A 21412-nucleotide genomic window follows, 5' to 3' on the forward strand; every position below is an offset into this window, starting at 1 on the left:
TAGATCGAAGCAGGTTTTAGTTCTCTGTAGTGTCCTTTGACAGTCTTGTCTAAAGGGGGACATTAAGTAAATTAACTTGGATGCTCTGCAGAGCTGCTAACACTATAAAAAAGATGTAGGTCGAACATCGTTGAGGTTTTGGTTTTAACGTTTCTCTTTGGTTCGAGTGCAGCTTGTTTCTTTAAATCGCTGTGAATACGGATGGTTTGGCCTTGTTTTCACAGACCACCGCTTACTGAATGGAAGGAGATGATTGCTGAAAATATTCCAGATAAGTTTGGCATTACTTGAACTAGATCAGTGCCGGCAGTGTCAGAGGCCCGAGGAGCGAATGACATGACTGTTACTGAAATGAAGAACAGTGTTAGCTCAGGCTCATCACTGAAGTCCCACTTTAATTAGCTGACTGGCATCAGCCGCTACATTCATGCTTCACAATCATTGGCTGCTGAGTGGCCATCAGCTGACTTGTAACGGCCAGTCGTGTTCATGCAGGTGTGCAGCGCGACACTTCTCACTGCTTCTCTGCTGATATGCTGATGCCATCACTGTTTACTGCTGCAGCTCCCTGCACGGCCCAAGCCTCCGTATGTGCTGTATTTCTGCCATTGCTGGTTTAACAAAGATCTAATGTCCATTTATGTTTGTTACGGGGTCGCTGATCAGATTCCTCCCTCAAAGAGAGTCTCCTCTAAACTGTGCTTACATTTAAAAACAACAAGGCTTTAACATCATCAGGCTCAGCTGACATTACCAGAAGCACCGAGGAACAATAACCCAGCTGCAAACTGATTTATCTCACACTCCTTACATGATCTGAAGATACTTTGGCCTACGCTGCAGTCACTGCAACAGAATCCTTAAACTCTGCACCATGTGCATAAAACATCAGCTAGCTCTCTCACTAATGACAGTCAACTCTAAAGGATGAACATCAACTGATCAAATTGGTCTGAATTCCTTCATAAATAATACAAGTCACCAGCTACCAGCAGAATGTGATTTTGCTTCAGCGGTTCAGCTCCGTAGCTCTACCTTGCAGCCAGGTGAGATTTGTTCCCTGTGCTTCCTGATAAAGATCTGTTTCGCTTGGAGGTGTGAGGAGGAGAGTGAGTCAAGGTGTATCACAACAGTCATTCCAATCCTCTGCAAAACTTCACCCAGAGATGCTGCAGCACTGAACTCCAATCAGCAGTTAGCTGTATGCTCCTGTACATAACACTGGAGGTGCTGTATGAGAGGTGTGACACGAGCATCGAACTACGCTTTGACAATGAGCCGTTTTCCCCGCCGGTGTTTCTCTGGTGGAAAATGTGCTCCACCCACTCCACATTTTTCACAGCCAATGAAATCATAAAGCCACATCCAGACAAACAAAACACCTGCAAGCGCTGTGACAGCAGCCAACATGGACGAGGTCCCTGCAGAGGTTTGACCCGGACAGGCCGCGCTGCAACATACAGGCTCCTTTACAGACTGAACAGAGGTTTAGTGAAGGCTCCTCACGCCGTCTACAGTCGGCTCTTACATAAGCATGTCAAAGTGAGATTCTTTGATGGCTCTCTGTCTCGTAGGCTCGTCATCTCCAGACATTTGATTCTGTGACGCTGTATTTCCAGGCAGCACTGTGATAAAACATGAGCTGAGAGTCACTCCTGTGCTTGTCGGTCATTTTCGGGCCTTAGCAGACACAATGATAGTCTAGCCACAACAAACAGCTCATGATGCAAAACTAAAATTATTCTCAACCGTAAGCCTCTGTTTTCAGACACAGCTCTGTGCACTGCTTGTTCACCACGAAACGGCAGAGAGGCACAGTTAGCGACTCACTGGTGACCATTTGGTGGAACATTTAACAGCGAGAGGGCTAGATCTTCCCCTCAGGAGCTGGTAGAGACCAAAGACAGAGCTAAAGAAGAGTTGACTCCAGCCAGCACCCACTGAAGCAGCATTAATAAAGCTAAAGCTGCACAGCTCACACTGCAGCGACACCACACGAGCGTCATTATTGGAGCCCGAGTCAGGACGAGGCTGAGATGGTGAGTGAGATGGATTGACTTGGACAGACTCATTCCCCGGCTCACCGCTGTCTGTCGCGGCTGTTCAGAGGAACAACTGTCCTCCAGTATACATCAGTCAACAATGCACACCAAGAGCATCCTGCTGTGATCACTTCCAGTGCGACGTGTGTTCTGCAACACCGTCATTGCCGTGATAAAAGTTTACACACATTACAAACAACGTGCTTTACTGTAGCTGTGATAACAGGCAGGTAGAAGGCCAGGCATGCACTCACAGAACTGGAGTTATCATCCAGTAACTACTGTTTCCCTCTCTATAACACTGAGGAAGCGGAGACTCAATGGATGAACTTGATGGAAACTCTGAGGTGATCTGTGCACACTAATCGTTTTACTGTCTCATTGGAAGCCAGTCTAAAACCAGAGCAGCAGCCTGGATGAGGGAACTGTTATTTTTTCTTGTTGTTTTCGTGTCGTCTCTCATAGCCACAGCTAACGTTAGCCTCACACTTTAAACTGCAGCACAAGCTCAGCTGGTTTGATGGTGTTGAGATGCCTGATCTTATCCTTTGTCTATGAGGCAGTTTACACCTTCCAAAACACACAGGCCCAAACTTTTAAGCATTTTTTCTTCTTGACATATGTCCCCTTAAAGAAGTCGAGTCACGCTTTGAGTGGATTATCCCTTTCATTTTGGTAACTGTGATATTATGCTGCCACTGTAAAAATCAAACCAAACACAGAAAAGACTGAGTGTTTAGCTCTCATTCAGTGACACTAATCGAAGCTGCTGCTGACTATGCAGGCAAGCCTCTCATATATGTTCACATTTGTCAGCTCCATCGAGGAATTTCGTATCCAATCAGAGCTGGAGAAGATACCGGGCTTCCTCCGTATCTCATATCCTCTTAAAAGAACACAAGTAAGCTCCTTATGTATGTACGTTAAGCCTCCTGTGCTAGCCAAAACAAGACTGGGGACGTAGCTTCTACAGAGGAGGTCTGTGGGAAATGATGCAGAAAATGGCCTCTGTGATTTGTGGCAGCGTTTCGCCGTCTCTGAGGTCTTCTTATACTCATTAATCCTGAGCCTGTGTTGGTATGATATTCAAGCTTCTGCTGGAGAAGTCAGACAATTAGTGCAGATTAATATTTGAACTGGGTGGACATATGCCGCTCAGCCTGTCCATCAGAAGGAATATGTTGTTATCTGATGGTTTGGAAACCTTAAAAACAATGAAGAAGAATTAGCGAACGTCACATGAGCACGATTCACACTTTAGTATTGTTCCACGATCAGTCACTGGCCGTCACGAGTGCTCGTACATGTCCTGAAGGAAGATTCCTGAGCCTGATCCTTGATCTGTGACTGATGGCTGGATGATCATCATTTTACTACAACAATAAGAGAGAAGCCCGGAGACGCCTGAGCCAGCTGTGCAGGGGCACACTCAGACTTCTTCTAACGAGAGTGAAAACCGAGACAGTCGTAAATTAATGATCAGCTTAAGGGAAAAACAGTCTGATCACATGAGAAAATGGACACTTACAGCATGAAACTAGACAATGATGAAGTTTGAAATTAGACACAGACCTGAAAGCTGGTTTGGATTTGTCAAGAGGAGAGAGCGCTTTTATTTTGAAGGGGAAGGCTGGTAACATATATATTTACTCAATATAATACATATTTTCTTTACGATTAATCGATGGACAGAAAATTAAGCAGAAACTAGTTTGATGTTTTTCGAAGAGGAAGAACTCAAACACTCTGGTTTGTTCTCCAGCGTGACGATTTTCTCTGTTTCATGTCTTTACATTATTCAATAAATGGTGAAAATAATCTGCAGTTTAATCAGTGAAGAAAATAAACCTTCAAACCAAAACATCCATGATCCTCCTGGAAAGTACTGACTGTGTATCCGAACCCTGATTTAGTCCGTTCATCTGACCTCAGGCCAGCTGTTTGTTCAGGAAACATTAGTGACTGTTTGTCTTCGAGAGTCATGTTTTCAGCAGGAGCTGATGGGCTCGGACTGAGGGACGGATTAATGAAGTCACAAAGTTTGGAAAGAAAACCACCGCATCGCTTGTTTTGGTGTTTCCAGAAACATGGAGTACGACCAGTCTGCCCTTTAAACGTGTACTTTAAATGACAAACATCAGGGATGATGGACACAAGAAAACAACAGCCTCACGATGAGGAGAAAAGTAAACACAACCTCTCTTACTGTCCCAAAACAGCACAGATACAACACTGTAAACAGACATTCATATGTTTTCAACAGCGGTGGATCTGTATCAGCTGTGGGATCATGGGTAATGAATATGGGATTCAGTGTAACAGCTCTCTGAGCCATGCACACACACACGTACTGAGCAGACACACATGCACACAGCAACATACCGACACAGCAGCAGGAACATGAGATGCTAAGCACAACAGACAGGAAATATTCTGCACCAGCATGAATTCCTGCCTCACATGTGATCAAACCATCTGCCTGCACCGACATTCACACGACTGCTCAAACCTGCACGAGCTCCATCTCAGACTGCACGAGGAGGCCGTGTGCTCTGCACAGCGGGGTCACAGGCGAGAAGCATGTGTGTGCGTGTTGTTTACTGCTGCAGTGCAGATACACAACTCTGAGCCGAAGATCAGCCGTGATCTTAACCAAATCAAAGCTGAGCTCATCCCATCACACATCTTCTGCTTCTCTTCCTGCTCTTCTGCACGGCTGCTCCAACTTTCCTCACATCTGATCCTACCAGCACAGCAGTCTTTGCTCAGGCCCACTGACTCTGAGTCAGATTCCTCATGCATTGTATTCACGTGACAGTCTCCCAAACTCCAGCAGCCCTGATGTTTGTCACCTCAGCAGCCGCTCAGGCAGAGTTTGAGGCGTCCCGTGGGAATTGTACTATTAGAGTGTGAATATTACTCAGTCATGATTCTCTGGGACACTTTCCTCTTCAGTCCAATCGCATGAAGGCGTCTGACTGCAGAGGATCATAAATCCGTGCATTTTAAGCTAAAATTGCATGTGCAAAAATGCCGCATTCATACAGTCCAATGAGCAGGCTACAGCTGCGTGTGCACTATCCAAACACACGTATTCAACTTGTAACAGAGCTCATCTCAACGCAGCCATAACAGGTACAATGTCCCCGCGCGTCCAGGCCGAACAGGCCGGCCAAAGTCTCCCCGCGGTCTGAGGAGCTGATCCGGGCTCTCGATGGACCACCGCCTGAGGATGTGACAGTAAACACTGACACATCCAGCCCAGGAAAACACCCGTGATCCTCATATCTGCACTGCACATGGATCAATCGCACGCAGCATATCATGTGGGTGTGGACGAGCGGCATCACCGAAATGTCATCAGAGAGCCACGAACGCCACCGTAACGCCTGAAAAGCACGGAGGGGCCCGGGGGCAGGTTAATGCACACCGATTCTCACGGCATGAAGCGGGTTTTGTGCTGTTTTTCAGCAGCACTGGCTCATCGCTGCACCGGACTCCCCGACGCTGCAGAAATGTGTTGCAGCGGCGTCAATGAAGCGATGATTGTAAACACGCACACGGCGACGCGACGCGGCCCGGAGAGCGCGGCTTCAAGCAAATCACACCAACGTTCGTCTCACTCACCTCCAAAGCTTCTCTCCATTTTTTTCTCCAGCTTCAACCGAGGAACCGCTCCAGCCTTCACTGACGTCACGCAGCCCGTCTCTGCAGCAGAGAGCGGCAGGCCTGCAGAGGACGACCGGGGAGGAGAGAGAGGGAGGGAGGGAGGGAGGAGGAGGAGGAGGAGGGAGGAGAGAGGCAGAGAGAGAGAGAGAGAGAGAGAGAGAGAGAGAGGAGGCCTGAAGAGATGCAAAAAAAAAAAAAAAAAACATTAACCGTAAAAAACACACACATGCCTCTCAGCCTCTGCTCAGGGAGAGGACGATGTACCTGTGAGGAGGCTGTGGAGACAGAGACAGACGGACAGAGAGACAGACAGACAGACAGGCTGACAGACAGACGGACAGAGAGACAGACAGGCTGACAGACAGACAGACAGAGAGACAGACAGAGAGACAGCATGCCCCATTCATCAGCTCAATATCACGAGCTGTTAAGACAGTTTTGGTCCTGCCAGCTGCTGCTTTGCTTTGTGACTCAATCTCCATCAAGTGAAGGAGGTGAGGGGGGTTAGAGAAGGGTCCATGTGTCATCCTGTTCCTCAGCCAGGCTTCATTTAAAGGGGACGAGAGGAGTCCTCCTGGACCAGCAGCTGTTTCTGGTCCTGGGGGGCCTCAGCAACATGAAAGGTGGTGAAGAAGGCGAATGCTAGTTTGTGTCGGAAGAACAAAGATTGGACACTTCAAAACAAGACGAGAAAACCTGCTGCGACTGTGGCTGCAAGTGACGATGATGATGATGATGATGATGATGATCATGATGAAGGCTAAAACATGGTGTAACAGTAGCACAAGTAGAGAGAGTGTCCTCAAGTCGGCTAACTCAGTCAGTGATGTCAGTTATTCTCATGAGCAGCCAGAAGCTCCTGCTCGCACCAGAGTGAGTCTGCAGCAGCAACACTGATCATCAGGTCACTGCTTCAAGTCGTTCAGCAGAAATTTGGGTTTTGTCTATTTTATACAAGCCTGGATGACGAAGTGGGCGCAGTGGGCGACTCCCCCAAAAACCCAGTGTTCACCGAGTGTCACACTGTTTTTGGTCATTTACTTACGAGAACATCAGCTGGTCCTTCCCTATCAGCTCAGATCACATGGTGCATTTTCCAGAGTAAAACAGCTGTGTTGCATCAAATAAACACAAACTGACTTTTTTATGGCTCTCTGAGCAAAATATCAGGAAGCTGTTATCTGTAGTGTGCTGTGAGCGCTGGACTTGATCACTTTAAGGAGGCAACAGGGGCCCAATCACAGATCTTTGCCCCAGGTCCCCAAAACAGGTGAATCCAGCCATGGTGCTATTGAAAAGTGAGTATCTTTGGGGTTTAGACTGTTAGTCACTGGAACATGTCCGTCACTATTTTCTGCTATTTAAAAGACCAAGAAATTAATGGATTAATCACCAAAATAATGGTGAGGACAGCCGACAGTGGAGATAGTTGTTCACTGCAGCCCAGGCTGTCGGAGAGGTGGAGCACTGAGGGCAAGTACTCAGTGGTGCAAATATAATCCAGCATAACAACTTTTTCAAGTCAGATTTCTTGAGTAAATTAGGCCAAATGAGGGAATTTCAGGTTTCTCCACAAGAAATGGATCTCATGGATCGCAGGGAAGGTTTAGAAGCTGGATTTGGACGTCCATCATCCACCGAGGAAACATTTCAAATCAATAGAGAAAAACAGGATTTTACAGAATATTTTGGGGGGCTCAAACGTGTCTCTGGGAGGGCAGGGTTGCACTGGGGACTTTGGACTCTTGACGTCTACAGTTAGTGTATTCTGGTTCACCTGCTATAGATTAATACCTCCTATTGCAGATTTCCAGTAACATGTTTCACAATCACTTTTCCAACTACGGTCATTAGTTCTAGTCATGAGAGCTGCCAAACAACCGGTCAGACGCGTCATCGGAGGCACATTTCCTCGTTGGTCCTTGACATCTCAAAGTGTGAGAACGCTGTGGCTCCTTGAACGCGGAGTGTCGGTGTGGCGGTCATAACTCTTGCAGCTAATCATACGTTAAGTTGCTGTGTGGCGACAGAGAGGAGAAGAAAATAGAAACGAGACGACACAACGACGAGCTGTGCTCCCTGTGCTTCAGTCTCCAGCTGATGTTTTGGTCTCATGCGTCACAGCCCGGGGACATTTCCTGTGCCAGTGATTAAAAATAGTTGTAGTGTAATAACAGCAATGACTATTTGCCCTTGTTGTGCACTTTGTAGCTTATATCACCTAAAATTCATCTCTGTCCTGCTGCTGTGTGACACAAATCCTCGATTTTAACAGGTCTCCTATAGACCCAGGTGTTCCTGAGGTGATGCCACGTTTAGCATTGAGCATGTGAAGCAAACAGGTCTCCTTAGTCGAGGCTGCAGAGTGCACCTGCATGGACGACTGAGCTGAGATTTAACAGAACAGCCAAGAATATTTTTCTATAATGAAGCAACAAACAAAGAAAGCAATGACGGTCACTGAACGGCAGTGAAATCCTGAGTCTCTCCTGTCTGAAGTGCTGTTAAACACGCATCACATACAGGTGTAACTCGGTCTGCTCAGGTACACGATTTGGATGAGCAGTCTCTTCTGAGGAGTGTTAAACTCTCTGATAACGGCTTACAGGGCGGGTCTGTTCAAATGAAGGAAGTCACCTCGACTTCTGAACGTTTCTGGGATGTGTTGATGTGGATCTACGTCAAGGCTGAAGACACAAGGTTCCTCTTTATGGAACAAAACACTCAGCTTTAACAAAATGAAGCTGAGGCCTCTGTGTGGATGAACAGGGTGAGGAATGATTTTAATGTAGCTTAGAAATAAATTCACACAAAACAAGAAAAGATGTGTGAGTGTGTGTGTGTGTGTGTGTGTGTGTGTGTGAGAGAGAGAGAGAGAGAGAGAGAGAGAGAGAGAGAGACTTGTAGGATCCCCATAAATCCCATTTAGGAGCTCAAGCACCACTCACTGGTCAAAGGAGAGAAGTGCACCGTGCACAGGCCGCCGCTGGAAAACACTGAGATCCAACGAGTCACAGTTCAGCTGAATATATTATTAGTCAACACTTCACATGTGAACACATTTACCAGTGAACATCAGAAACACGGGCCCTGCCGCCTCTCCAACGCTCCTCTGTGATGGATTACGAAGCAGCCTGCAGTCCAGGTCGTCATGTTTACTGTGTAACACACACGTTAGACTCATGGAGGACTCATTGGTGGCTTTGAACACACGGCTGTTTGTTGGAGGCACTTGTTCTTGAGCACGTTGTTCAGATTCAGTCTCAAACGAACAACGCAGACCAAACACGAAGCGACCATCAGTCATGTGATAAATTAGATCCAGTGAAAACTCTTTGCATCGTTTCCACTGAAACACGTCAGATTTACAGTTTCCAACATAAAGCCACAAACACAATGAAAGTCAGCAGACAAAACCCTTTTTACTGTGTGTTCTTCACCGGGATGCCAAACGGACTGCAGTGAAAAGCTGTTTTTGGGATGTAGTCTGAGTCCTTATTCCACGTCGAAAACGTATGAAGCCCCTTAATGTTGAAGCTGCAATTAAAAAGTCTCAGAATTCATTTAGTGCACTCAACTTTAGATTATTCTGAGCAAGTACACAGAACATTAAGGTGTCAAATGGGCCATAATTCATCACACTCCTGCGACTGTCAAATTATTCATGCCAAATGTCAACATTTTCCTCACTAATTCTCTCAGTAAAACCTGAAGGAGATGGAGATGCAGTGAGCTCTTTGAGGCCAGTCAGGATCCAGTCTGAACACACGCTGCTGTCATGTTCACCAGGGAGAGCTTTGTTCAAGGTCAGCACAGCACATAATAACAATAATAACAACAACAATAATGTTAATATTGTTTCATTAACAGTGATTAAGCATGCGAGGTTTGTTAAATGTTTTTGTGTGTTTTTGTTTTATAGTACAACAGCTGTAATGAAGCCCGATAACAGCACGAAGCCCCGCCAGCGGCGCCTTTTAGTCATTGTTTTGTTAATTGGAAAAATAATTGCAGAACACTGGTTCTGATCGAGCCGCTCAGATGACACTGTGAGCCCTCTCCGTGCAGCGGATTTTTACATATATGATTAATATTTAAATGCCAGGACAATGATCCCACATGTGGATGTACTCTCTGCTGTTTCCCTGAGATTTTCCTGCCTTTCACAGTAACAGCTGACACCTTCAGGCTGTTTCTAAAAAAAAATATATATAAGCCTTTTCATAATTAAAAAAAAAGTAAAACCCAAACCTGTTACATCAATCTCTACCCCTCTACGCCCTCTACATGCCGCACTCATCCAGTCATGACAGGGAAAGACTGACACACAAAGGCTTAAAAACTCTCTCCCTCAGGAGATTTTGATAGGATGAATATGATGCTGGGCCGTTTTCTCGTTCTCACGTCAAAAACCGTGGCAAATTTAGCCCGAACACCTTTATCCATCCCTCCTTATTCATATTTATGAGAAGTGACTGACAAACTCATTGTCTGGTAATTACAGTGTGGTGAACCTTCATTGTCTTTAGATTGGTGGAGACTGAGACATGCTGTGCTTTGGCTTGCTGCACTAATGCAAACCTCTTCCATGTAGATATTATTAGTCACTGTTTGCTTAGCAACCACAACACATGTCTGACATTTTTGTACAATGAAAATGTTTTGCCCAGAGTTTATCTTATTTTGGCTGCGAGGATTTCTAAAAGGCTGAAAAGGAGAAGAGGACTGAGAGGACGCAGGAAAGGTCTGTTGGTATAATCATCACATCGACGCTTCATGTCACGTTATTTAACGCTGCTGTCTTCAAGTGATGTCAACGTCTATTGTGACATCCAGGGAAGAGACAGACATGCAGAAGCACCTGTGAAGATCGCTGCTTTGAGTCATCATAGAGGCATCTGCAGTTCTATTTTTGGGACAATATTCACCCCCACCCTGGCAGTTATTAGTGTGTCCTCAAAGGAAATGAGCCTGTCCAGCTGACCTGAAGAAGGACTGAATTCAATAGGTCATGTTAGGCTGAATGATGCAGTCTTAAAAGCATCAATAAGCCGTGGCTGTATGATGCAGCAGCAACAATATGTCAAGAAAAAAGAAGAGGGAGAGAAAGCAGTTAAAGCTTTGAACAGCAGGGGGCACCAGCAATGTGCAGGGACGAGGTGACGAACATTAGAACAGTTACTGAGGAAATATTCTAGTAGTTTTTAGTCACCAGAACAAGGTCAAATCAAATATTAGAAATCTATTTTGTTGGATGGTTGTTCCCTTTTTGTCAGCCTGCTGAGTGTATTTTTATTTTCCTTCCATCCATATATGGATGGAAGGAAAATAATGGCTGAGAGCATCACGATGCTCAAAAATGATCAGTGGAATGTGGATATAGAAATCAAATCTCCTGCAAACTTTGAACAGAAATCCCAAAGCTCTGGCTCGCTGATCAGAGAGCACACAGAGTGCAGAATGGACCTGAGCGCCGTCCTCAAAGGACGAGGACATCTTGCTGCATCACTACGTCAAACAGGCCTTGGCCGTCTGTTAACACTTGGAGTAACACAGCAGGACGACATACAATCCTGTGGGAGCTCAGCCAATATCAATACATCACCTCAAGAGCCAATTATACTCATTAAAGGGGTAAAATGTGATCAAACCGCAGGCTGACGGCCTGAAAATCATTCTCACATTCACTGCACAACAAAGCAACCCAGCTGTAAGTGTGCAGTTTGTTATCAAGCTATGAAAAGGACTGTGCACAGACACCGCGGGCCAGAGGCCGGAGAGCCGGTGGACATCAAACATTTGGACATCACTTCAGGATGCATTCAAGTCATTTTGGCAAACAGTGCTGTTGTTACTTACAGTTGGCGCTTAACGGATTTATCAGTGTTCTGCAGAAATGTTAAGATGACAAAAAGGCAGAAGCTGAGGAATTATCATCACATTTCTTCACTTACACAAGTGTGTGTTTTCATGTTTGCATTTGTCTGAGGAGCACTGAACAGTTTCTATGGATGGCAGGAAAATAGATGTTTCATTGGCTGACTAATTGGATTAACTGGTAAAATTAAAATGCAACACGAGCAAATTAAGAAGTTTACAATGTGGACTTCTGTGATGCAGAAGTCCTGCAGACACAAACATATCACAGTCTGTTCTTCATGTTATACATCTTACATTCAGCTGACAGTTTCTGCAGGATGTCCAACAAACTGTCAGAGCTGAACTCGTTTAACATCCAGGTAGAGCGCCAGTTTAACTGGTGCGATGGACAGCAGCTTCCGTACAGGAGCAGGTATGTGGAGTAGGTTAATGTTGAGCACTGAGGCGTGATGAAGGCCAGAGTGCTGCAGCAGCTCGGTGCATGTGCACCGCTGCTCAAATGATTTCTGAATGGAAACTGATCCTGCTGACTGCAAAAACGCATTAATGTCCCGATGTGGTAGTAATACACAGGTCTTGTATCACAATGACAACGATTATCCAGATCTCTGCGTTCTTAGCTTGAGCCATGGATGTTGCCATAGTAACACGAGTATGTCTTATCAAGTGCGGCCCTTGTGATTTTTTCACTGCAACTTATTTCGGCTGTTCACTGTAGGTATGACAACAGGCTCTCGAGTTGTTGCATTCATTTCCATGTTAATAGAGTTAACAGCCATTGTGTGTTAGCTTAACCTTTGATCTCGCCTTGTCAAATTGTTGTCAGCTAATATTAAATTAGGCTCGTAATAGAGGCTTTTTATGTAAATGATGTGAAACGCTTCAAAACTATAAATAGGCATAATTCAGCTGAGAGCTAATGTGATGGTCTCTGTGATATCAAAACATTGTTGCTGCGCTTTAATGATCAGATTGTGAAAAGCCATTTATGCTGCAGGAGGCTCAGAGGTGCTCGTGCTGAATGTTGATCACTGATTTAAAGCTACGACGGCAAAGCGCGCGTGGAGCGGATTCTGCCCAAACTTTGGATTTCACATAATTCCCCTGATTTCACGTAATTCCCCCCATATTCTATGTAAAGAGTGAAATCAGTGGCTTAAAGCCCCGTGTCACCAGTCCGGAGCAACACTTTCATCTCTGCAGCATTTTGCTTGCATATCATCAGCACAAAGTGCAGATTTTATTTGAACTTGCTCGTCACTTTGTAGCTCCAACTCGTCGCACACTTGCGCTTCCTCCCTCGATGAAAATAATGAGGCCGTTTGATGTGAGACCACTATGGGCCGTAATGAGAGGAGTAGACTGTTCAGGACACATGAAAGCTCTTCAGTCCATTTGGACCACGAGCGGCCATTATGGCGCGGGACCGAGACACCATGGAGGTCTGCTGACTTTATGAAGGGGTACAGGATTTAATGATGGAGGCAACAGCTAAATCTGTCACCCTTTTAACTTCTCGTGCAAGGAGGGAGAAAATATTTCAGAGGTGTCAAACACAGGGAGACCTGCAGCATCGGAGGGCGCAGTGAACGGGCCATACGAAGAGAAACATGGCCACATTAAAAGAATCTGCCACATAAATTAAAGTCCTTGATTGTAGCAGCTCTGCGACTGTTTAAGTGATTGTTCAGCTTCAATCGTACTTCTGTGTTCGTTCATAATGATAATTTCTTTGAGGGTTATTCTTAGGTGGAAAAAAAACTGTTTTCACGACCCGCAAAGTGATGAGTCCATAAATTATCTGTTTCTCATCCAGAGGCAGGAAGCAGCACATCTACCTCTCATCATATCAATCTCCTCCTCCTTCACAAGACGCCGCTGTCGGTGGTGCCAGAAGAGACACAAACACAGAGAGTGGATGAGTAGGAGGAAGGGACAAGCCGATGGTGATGGAAGGATCAGCATCTCTTCATTTATCTGCAGGACGGTGGAGGAAGAGCCCCAGCGGAGACGGGGTTAATCTTTCTCCAGCCTAACTTCTGGGAAACACTGTGATTTGTCACCTCAGTAGTAAACCCCAGCGCCAAGAATCCAGTTAATGGTTAGACTCAGCATCCTGCCACTGGGATCCATTTTGGCTCCATAACAAAGGAAGGCCTGGACCGGGGGCCCTGTCGCTATCCGTCTCCCCAGCGATGGCAGTTCCTGATTAGTTAACAGTTAACGGACATGTGGAAGCATCAGTCCTGAGCGACGGGGAGTGTAAATGCACAGACACACAGACGGCGGGAGCCCAGTGCTGATGCTGTAAACATATCTTGTTAACAGGAAGCGGACCCTATGCCGCCACAGCATTGAGTGACAGGATCACAGCTGACTAACAACAACAGAGCAGGCTCGATTCTTCCTCCTCTCTGTCCTCACTTAGCGTTTGTGCTGCTAATTTCTCAAAGCTGAACGCAGCATCAGTCCCTTTATTTACTGTTTGCAGGAAACCTGTTTCAGGAGAATGATTTACGGGCAACAGGATGACACGATGTGCCCCTTTGGTTGAACTGGAGGATGTATTTTATCCCATTCTCCGGCACGCTACAGAGTAAATCACAATTAATCCCTGACTTTCTCCACTTTCAGCCATAACTGGCCATAACATGTCCTCTCCAGAGCTGCAGAAGCAATTAGAAAAACTACAGCCTGATTCACATGGTGAATTCACATGGCGGCTGCTTACAGGAGACTGTGGGCCTGCGCTGAGGAAGTGTTCTGATTTTTAAATGTGTACTGCTGGTCTGACTCATACATATGAAAGCCCCGATTTAAAGCGCAGAGAATCGCAGGAGGGGGACAAAACACGTCTCCGTAGGTCTCCGACACTCTATAGGTTTGAGATCAGAGACGGCTTCTGTCTGATACATGGTCGGGGGCTTTCAGGCTTGGGAAACACACTGTACCGTATACGCCCCTGTGTGACCCCAGCATGGCTCCTATACACTGAGACAGGCAGAGACGTCACCCTCTGCCCCCACCCCCCCGAAAGTGACGGTCCGTCAGCAGCTAAAAGCCACTGGGGGGGCACAGCCGGCCATTATGCACCTCAGAGGGGAAACAGTGAGGAAGAATGGGGGCGGGGGGGGGCTAACTAGAGACCCCCCCCCCCCTCCCGCAGCAAGTACACACTGGCAGTGCTGTAAGAAGTACTCAGATCCATTCAACAATGTCAAAATAATCCATTAGAGGTAAAAGCTGCAGTACAACAGTAATATCAGAAAACAAGAGTATTAGTACTCAGAGTATCCAAAGTGAAACAGATTGCAGCAGCATGGCCGCGGCCAGAGTCTGGACGAAGTGGAGGACAATCAGCAGCTAAAAGACAGCAAAAACCTCAAACTGCAAAGTAAAACTGTGTTATACTCAAGCAGAGTACAAGTTACAAAATGGTACACGCGTAGTATTTGAGTAAATGCACTTAGTTACTTCCTAGTACTGCAAGCAGGGCTGACTGAAGCAGAGAGTACTTTGGATTTGTATTCAGTGTTACATGATATACATTTACTCTAACACTGTACTTTAATAGAGTATATTTACTTCATGCTGCTTTATACTTCTGTACTGTACTGTTCTACTACATGTCGGAGGGAAATACTCTACTTTGTGTTCTACTGCAGACTCTGGATGATATGAATGTATTAAACTGCAGAATAAAGAATAAATAAAAACACTGGAGGTCAAAAACTGTAGTAGATTTACACATTTAAAGGAAAATGTAGAGGACTCATAGAACAAAGTACACCAGAACAGAACAGAACAGAAGAGAACAGAACAGAAGAGAACAGAACAGAACAGAACAGAACAGAACAGAACAGAACAGGAGAGAACAGAACAGAACAGAACAGAACAGAACAGAACAGAACAGAACAGAACAGGAGAGAACAGAACAGAACAGAACAGAACAGAACAGAACAGAACAGAACAGAACAGAACAGGAGAGAACAGAACAGAACAGAACAGAAGAGAACAGAACAGGAGAGAACAGAACAGAACAGAACAGAACAGAACAGAACAGAACAGAACAGAACAGAACAGGAGAGAATATAATATGACTGAATGGAATAAAACAAAACAGAAACAGACAGAATAGAGCAGAATCGCTGTCCTAATGTTAAATAAAAGAAGAAATAGAAGCTCTATGAAGAGCCTCAGTCTGACTCCATCTGTGTGATTTATGTCTCTCATGTTCAGGTCCAGAAAATAATGAGAATCTGTGTTCTCTGTTATTCTTTACTGAAAGCTCCAAACCCAACCACCACAATTCAGCAGCCATTAAAACAATTGTTGCGGCGGAGAGAGCGAGCCGCTAATGCTGAAGGAGCTACATTTTGCATACATTTCATGGCGCTCCGGAGAGCGGCGCTTGATTTGGGTGGTTAATTTAGATGCAGAATACATACTGTAGCTGGCGTCGAGGCTGGTGTGCACATGCAAATCGTCGCCCTGCGTGACGGGAGGGTGCACTGTATGAGCCGAGCGCGTTCAGCCCACTCATTTTTATACTACTAGTCTTTATGTCCCAGCCCAGCCTCCTCTCCCAGTCTCTGATTCCATCTTGGCAATGACAGACACGCACACACACACACACACACACACACACACACACACACACACACACAAACACATACTAATACACTTCACGCACACTCAATCGGCCTCCCTCACTCACTTCTTTCTCTGGCTGAAACACACATGCGCACACTTTCCTCAGACTTCGACACATTCTTTTTGCCTCTCTATGGGTGAGCCATCATTATCTAGAGAGAGTGCCAGTGTTTGGCCACAGTATGCCTTCTTCCCGGCGTTGAACTGAACAGCAGAGACATAGGCTGCTGGTAGTGACACAGCTGTCACAGACATGCCTCATTACTGCTGCTGCAAATGTCAAAGCACTAAAGTAATCACTCACGGCTCCACCGGACACATGGGCATAGCGTAATTTATTTTATGGGAAGAGGGGTTAACAGCTGTGTGTGTACGGTGATGTGGCATAGATGAGTGGATTTTACACATTTCTTTCATTTGAGATGCTCTGCGAGGCGGCTGCATGCCTGTGTGACAGCAGCTCTCTGGATGTATGCAACAAGTAAGAGCGTGATAGACGTTTTTCTACACAAGCACAAACTTCCTTCAGAGTCATTACTGTCAATCCGGGGTGCTTCCAGCTGTGTTCCCCTCATGGAGCTGATGATCTGCATGCACCTGAGTCTTATTTCCTGCCCGCATGTCAGAGTGTTTGTGCTGGCCGTTTCATTGTTAGCGGGTCATTCGCAGCTTTGTTCCAACAACAAAGTGATCGCCGCTGACATATATCCGACTGATCTGACTGATCAGTCACTGTTAGAGGAAGCTGTAGTACTCCGCCACCGGCTGATCAGGTTAACGGTTAACGTTTCGTCCTGTTGTCACGACAAGCTGCTGTCACAGCCGTCCAAACTGTCCTGGACCGCAGTCACAGTGCCATTGTTGTGATTGTTATATAAGCTGCAGCGTTTCAGTTTTCTGAAAATTCTAAACAAAGATGGAAGAAATAGTAAAGCTGAGAACATACTGTGTTATTAAGCACACACACCATCCCAAACAGCACGTCACCTTTGACCCCAGCAGAGCTCAGAGGTTCAGAGGCGCCGCTGTCGCCTCTGGCTGTGGAAACTGAGCGCTTCCCTTCAGCCTCCGAGGAGGACGGAGCCTCACCTGTGAGATCTGGATGAGGTTAAGATGAAATGAATTCTACGTTCTGCTGTCTTTTTTACCACCATCTTAAGCTTTTCCTGAGAATCTCTGCCCGACATCACACACGGTCTGATATGAATTTACATCCAAGACACCCGACAGCTCAGAGCTCATGTTTGATTTGTTGAGTTTCTGTCTGAGATGATGTTTGACACGTGTGCAGCACCATGTGCTCACTGCTCTCCTTTGTTTTCTAGTCTTGTAAGGTCATGTGGGCTGGTACCCTAAGGTGTACGACACTTGAATTATAAATATTCATACAATCATTCATGCATATTCATTCATTCACTGGTCGGGTCTGTGTTCTTATAGGAGCAGAACAGCTGGGCTTGAACATGTGATTTCAGTTTTTCCTTTAAACTCTAAAGGTTCAGTTTGTCTTTCATGAACGTATTTTAAAACTGAAAACTTTTCATTTTTAACATGAACCCACACTCACACATTATATCTATATCTAACATTCACATTCACTCTTATTCACTCTCCGTTTTTGGTCTCCACCAGCTGCTCGCTGCCTTTGTCTGCTGTTTGGTGATGGGCAGGTCTTGCACTGTGGGCTTTAAGAGCATTTTTGCTGAAATTCGCTGCCTGTTGTGACTGAACACTACACTAAGAGAGCAGTTAAGGTGAACTAAAACGTTAAAATTGCAGGTTGTAAAACCAAAACACTGAGCTGAAAGACGTTAGAATGCTGCACGGAGCTGAAGGCCACGAGTTCGTCCCTACAAACAGCCCCCATCATGTTATCATGTCATTAAAGATATATATGGTTCACATAACTTGATCATAGCAGCTTTAATTTATTTCAGCTTTACGTTATGTCATAAACTACCAATGAGCAGGCTGTTCCTAACCCGAGGCAATAAGCATCCAGCGCACTGGGACTTCAGACGGACATGGTGCTGAAGCTGTGGAATGAATTCTTCCACTGACCGTCCAGATTCCTAGAGGCTGCCACCGAGCGTGCGCTGCAGCACAGTGCTGCATTGTCAGGGCTCACAGCTGGAATGTTTCAAGGCCAGCTGTAAATTTTCCTGAGTAACTGAATTGCTATGAAGTCACTCAGGTGGCGGGGGTACGTTCACCGCTTTCCATTGATTTAGGTGAAGCATGTGCTGTGCGTCCTTTAAAGCAGTTACCATAGAGATGTTGTGTCCTGGACAAACGCGGTAGACTGGACTCCTTGACCCTAAAATTGACTCGTACTTCATGAAGGAGCGTGGACAAAGTTCTCTTCTCAGTCTTGTGCTTCGCCTGGTTAGCAATACAAATGAAGAATTTGGGAGCCAGAACAATGGAAAGAATTAGGCACTTTAAAATGTTTGCATAACGAGCTCCTTCTCGCCGCAATGGTTCTCTTCTTTTTAATCACCTGCGCTCTCCAGACCACCTACACCCTTCTTCATGATCAGATACAGGACCGACGGGCTGATGTATGATCCGAGGAATTAATCTGCTAAGGCTGATTGCCATTGCTGCCATGCGATTATGCACCTTGATTACTGAGCCCACCCCAAGGACCATGACGTGCCCCGGTGCACATTTTAAAGGTGCGCATAAAATTACGTGGTGATTACCCCACAATAGATCAATCCACCAGTGAATGAGGCTGTGTGGCCATATAGACCGTCTCAAGTAGGACTGTGATTATTAATAGGTACTTGAGGTGACCTGATACCTGAAGCTTGAACCCCTGAAACTGCCTCAGATCCTTCATATAAGCAAATAAATTCATTTTCATACATTCTGAAAGTCATTATTGGATTATTGTTGTAGAGGTAGAATTGTTTGGAGTTCAAGCATGGATAAAAGGGATGTCGGACCCTTCAGAGACGACTGGGGCTGCACTCGTCCCTCTTCAGACAGACTTCACATATTCAACGGCAGCACACATGTGGAAGGCCTTGACACTGAGGAGGGTGGCATGCTCCAGCATTCAGCCTATGTAATATAGATCTACTGGAGGTCAGCGGCTGCTTGCGTGCGATGCAAAAGAAATTAAAAAGTAGATTATCCGGAAAAAACAAACGTTTGTGTGCCAGTCAGAGGAGGGAGAGCTTAAGTAATAAACATGTTAGTACATATCATGCTGCAGTGACACTTATCCTCAGAATTTGGGCCCATCTAATCCTTCACTGTCATTTTTTAAGGATTTTTCTATTTAATCCTGAGCCAAAGTACTCATTTGGTACAGCAGATAAATAGTCCCATTGACTTATCCAGAAGCAATCCTACATCAAGCGATTAATTGGATGAGACAATGAAGAAGTGAAATGACGACGGTTGATGGTTTTCTCCCTGGTTACATGTGGACTATGTTAATCACACAGAGGCATTACCTTGGATAAACCCCCCCAATGCAACAGTCCTAATGTTAAAATATTTCCATAAGTAATATCCTCCTGGCAAGGATTTAATGGACTCGATGCGCTACCATTCACAGCAGAGGTCCACGTTCTGAGAAAGCATGGTTCTCAGTGGCGGTCATGTGCCCTCCCTGCACAATTACTTAATGGCTTCAGCAATTACGCACATCCACGGGAGTAAAAAACATAAATGTCAGTCAGAGGAAAAGAACTGATTTATGTCTTTTGTCTGTATCAAAGCATGAGTTAGGACGGCTTATGACACTGTAAGCGTGTTCCATAAAGACAACACAGCTGCAACCGTACGCGCACGCCGCAGATATATCAAGGACCGTTTTACAGTATGCAAATGTGAATGTGAGCTTCCAAATGCACAAATGCAGAAATTCCATCACTGGCCAGAGTTCAATAACTCTTCAGTCTTCAAGTGTCTGGATAATGGTCACTGTGACTGCACATCACTGCAATTCAAAACCTCAACTATCCATCACCGGACAGCGCTCGCCACTAAAACAACACGGATCGGGGAGAGCGCGTTGATGCGCGTTGGGCTCTGTGCTATTGTAAGTGATGATGACTGATGGACAGGAGAGGATGGGTACATACTATTCACAGTGCTCCATGTGGCAGCCTGCATTTTCACACTGCTACAGTATGTTTGTCAGTTACAGACGACGCAGGCACTTACGCACTGCCGTGGGCAAGCAGAGGGCTGTTCTGCCAGCCACTGCGTCACGGGCACATGCATGTCCTACGTACCACCGCGGAGTCCCTGGTAAGACATGGCTGCATGGTTTGCAATGACAGATTGTAAGGTCTTGGCACCCTGGAAGCATGCACAGAGCACAGAGCATCTTGAAATCCTCCCCCAAAACCTCTTGCATGTAGACTTTGCACTATAAACAAGTCATATTTGCTTACCCTAAACATTACTTGCACCGCGCTCACAGTGGTGGGATTTCATCACTTCACACAAAAATGCAACGCCATTTGGGTTTGTTCGCCGCAGTGACACACACATTGTACATGCCCTCTGTCACAAAAAGAAGCAACGGCTCGTACCGGGTCTTCCTTTCTCTCTTTTTTATTCTAGTGGAGAGGTTTCAAGGCACAGAGACCATTAACTGCATTCACAAGAATGCACAGGCGGTTTTGACAAGAGGAGACCATTCTTTGAGAGAAAAAAATACGTGATAATAGACCATAATAGCGTTCAGCAATTGAGTGGAAATTAATATCCTTTTATTGCAAAAATGGATGAGCGAATGAACAAAGGACTGAATGAACTGAGAGCATCAGATCATGTCATTGACATGGCAAGAAAATGTCCTGTTTAACAGGTTCCCTGCAGAAATTAGCATGACGCCCATGGTGCTCGTCTCCACATTTACAACACGAGAGAAGCGATCTTTGAAGTCGAGGGGATTCAGAATCACAGCACTGAGTAATAGAGTATTCACTTTAATGTGCTTGAGTCACAGGGCAGAACTGTGATGTCTAATGTTAGGGCTGCAGTGTGGTGCCACAGGTGGACTGTTAAAATGTATATTTTGGGAAGAGACACACTCATCTAAATGCTCTGACGGGGGTCCAAATGCTGTATGAGACAGATGGGCGAAGAGAGGATGGGAAGAAAGTCACTTTGATCATCTAAAGCATGCACAAGAAACTTGC

At 45.6% G+C, this 21412-nt stretch overlaps 1 protein-coding gene across 1 annotated transcript in view; it reads right to left on the reverse strand.

Moving 5' to 3' along the window:
- fbxo41 (F-box protein 41) overlaps positions 1-5802 on the reverse strand; it is a 46405-nt gene extending 40603 nt beyond the window's left edge. Inside the window, exon 1 of the mRNA XM_076727994.1 lies at positions 5670-5802. The gene's annotated coding sequence lies outside the window, so the exon portion shown is untranslated. The remainder of the gene's footprint in view (positions 1-5669) is intronic.
- Between the last annotated feature and the right edge of the window lie 15610 nt (positions 5803-21412).

This window comes from Chaetodon auriga, chromosome 4 (genome assembly GCF_051107435.1).
Source record: "Chaetodon auriga isolate fChaAug3 chromosome 4, fChaAug3.hap1, whole genome shotgun sequence".
NCBI classification, from domain to species: Eukaryota; Metazoa; Chordata; class Actinopteri; order Chaetodontiformes; family Chaetodontidae; genus Chaetodon; species Chaetodon auriga.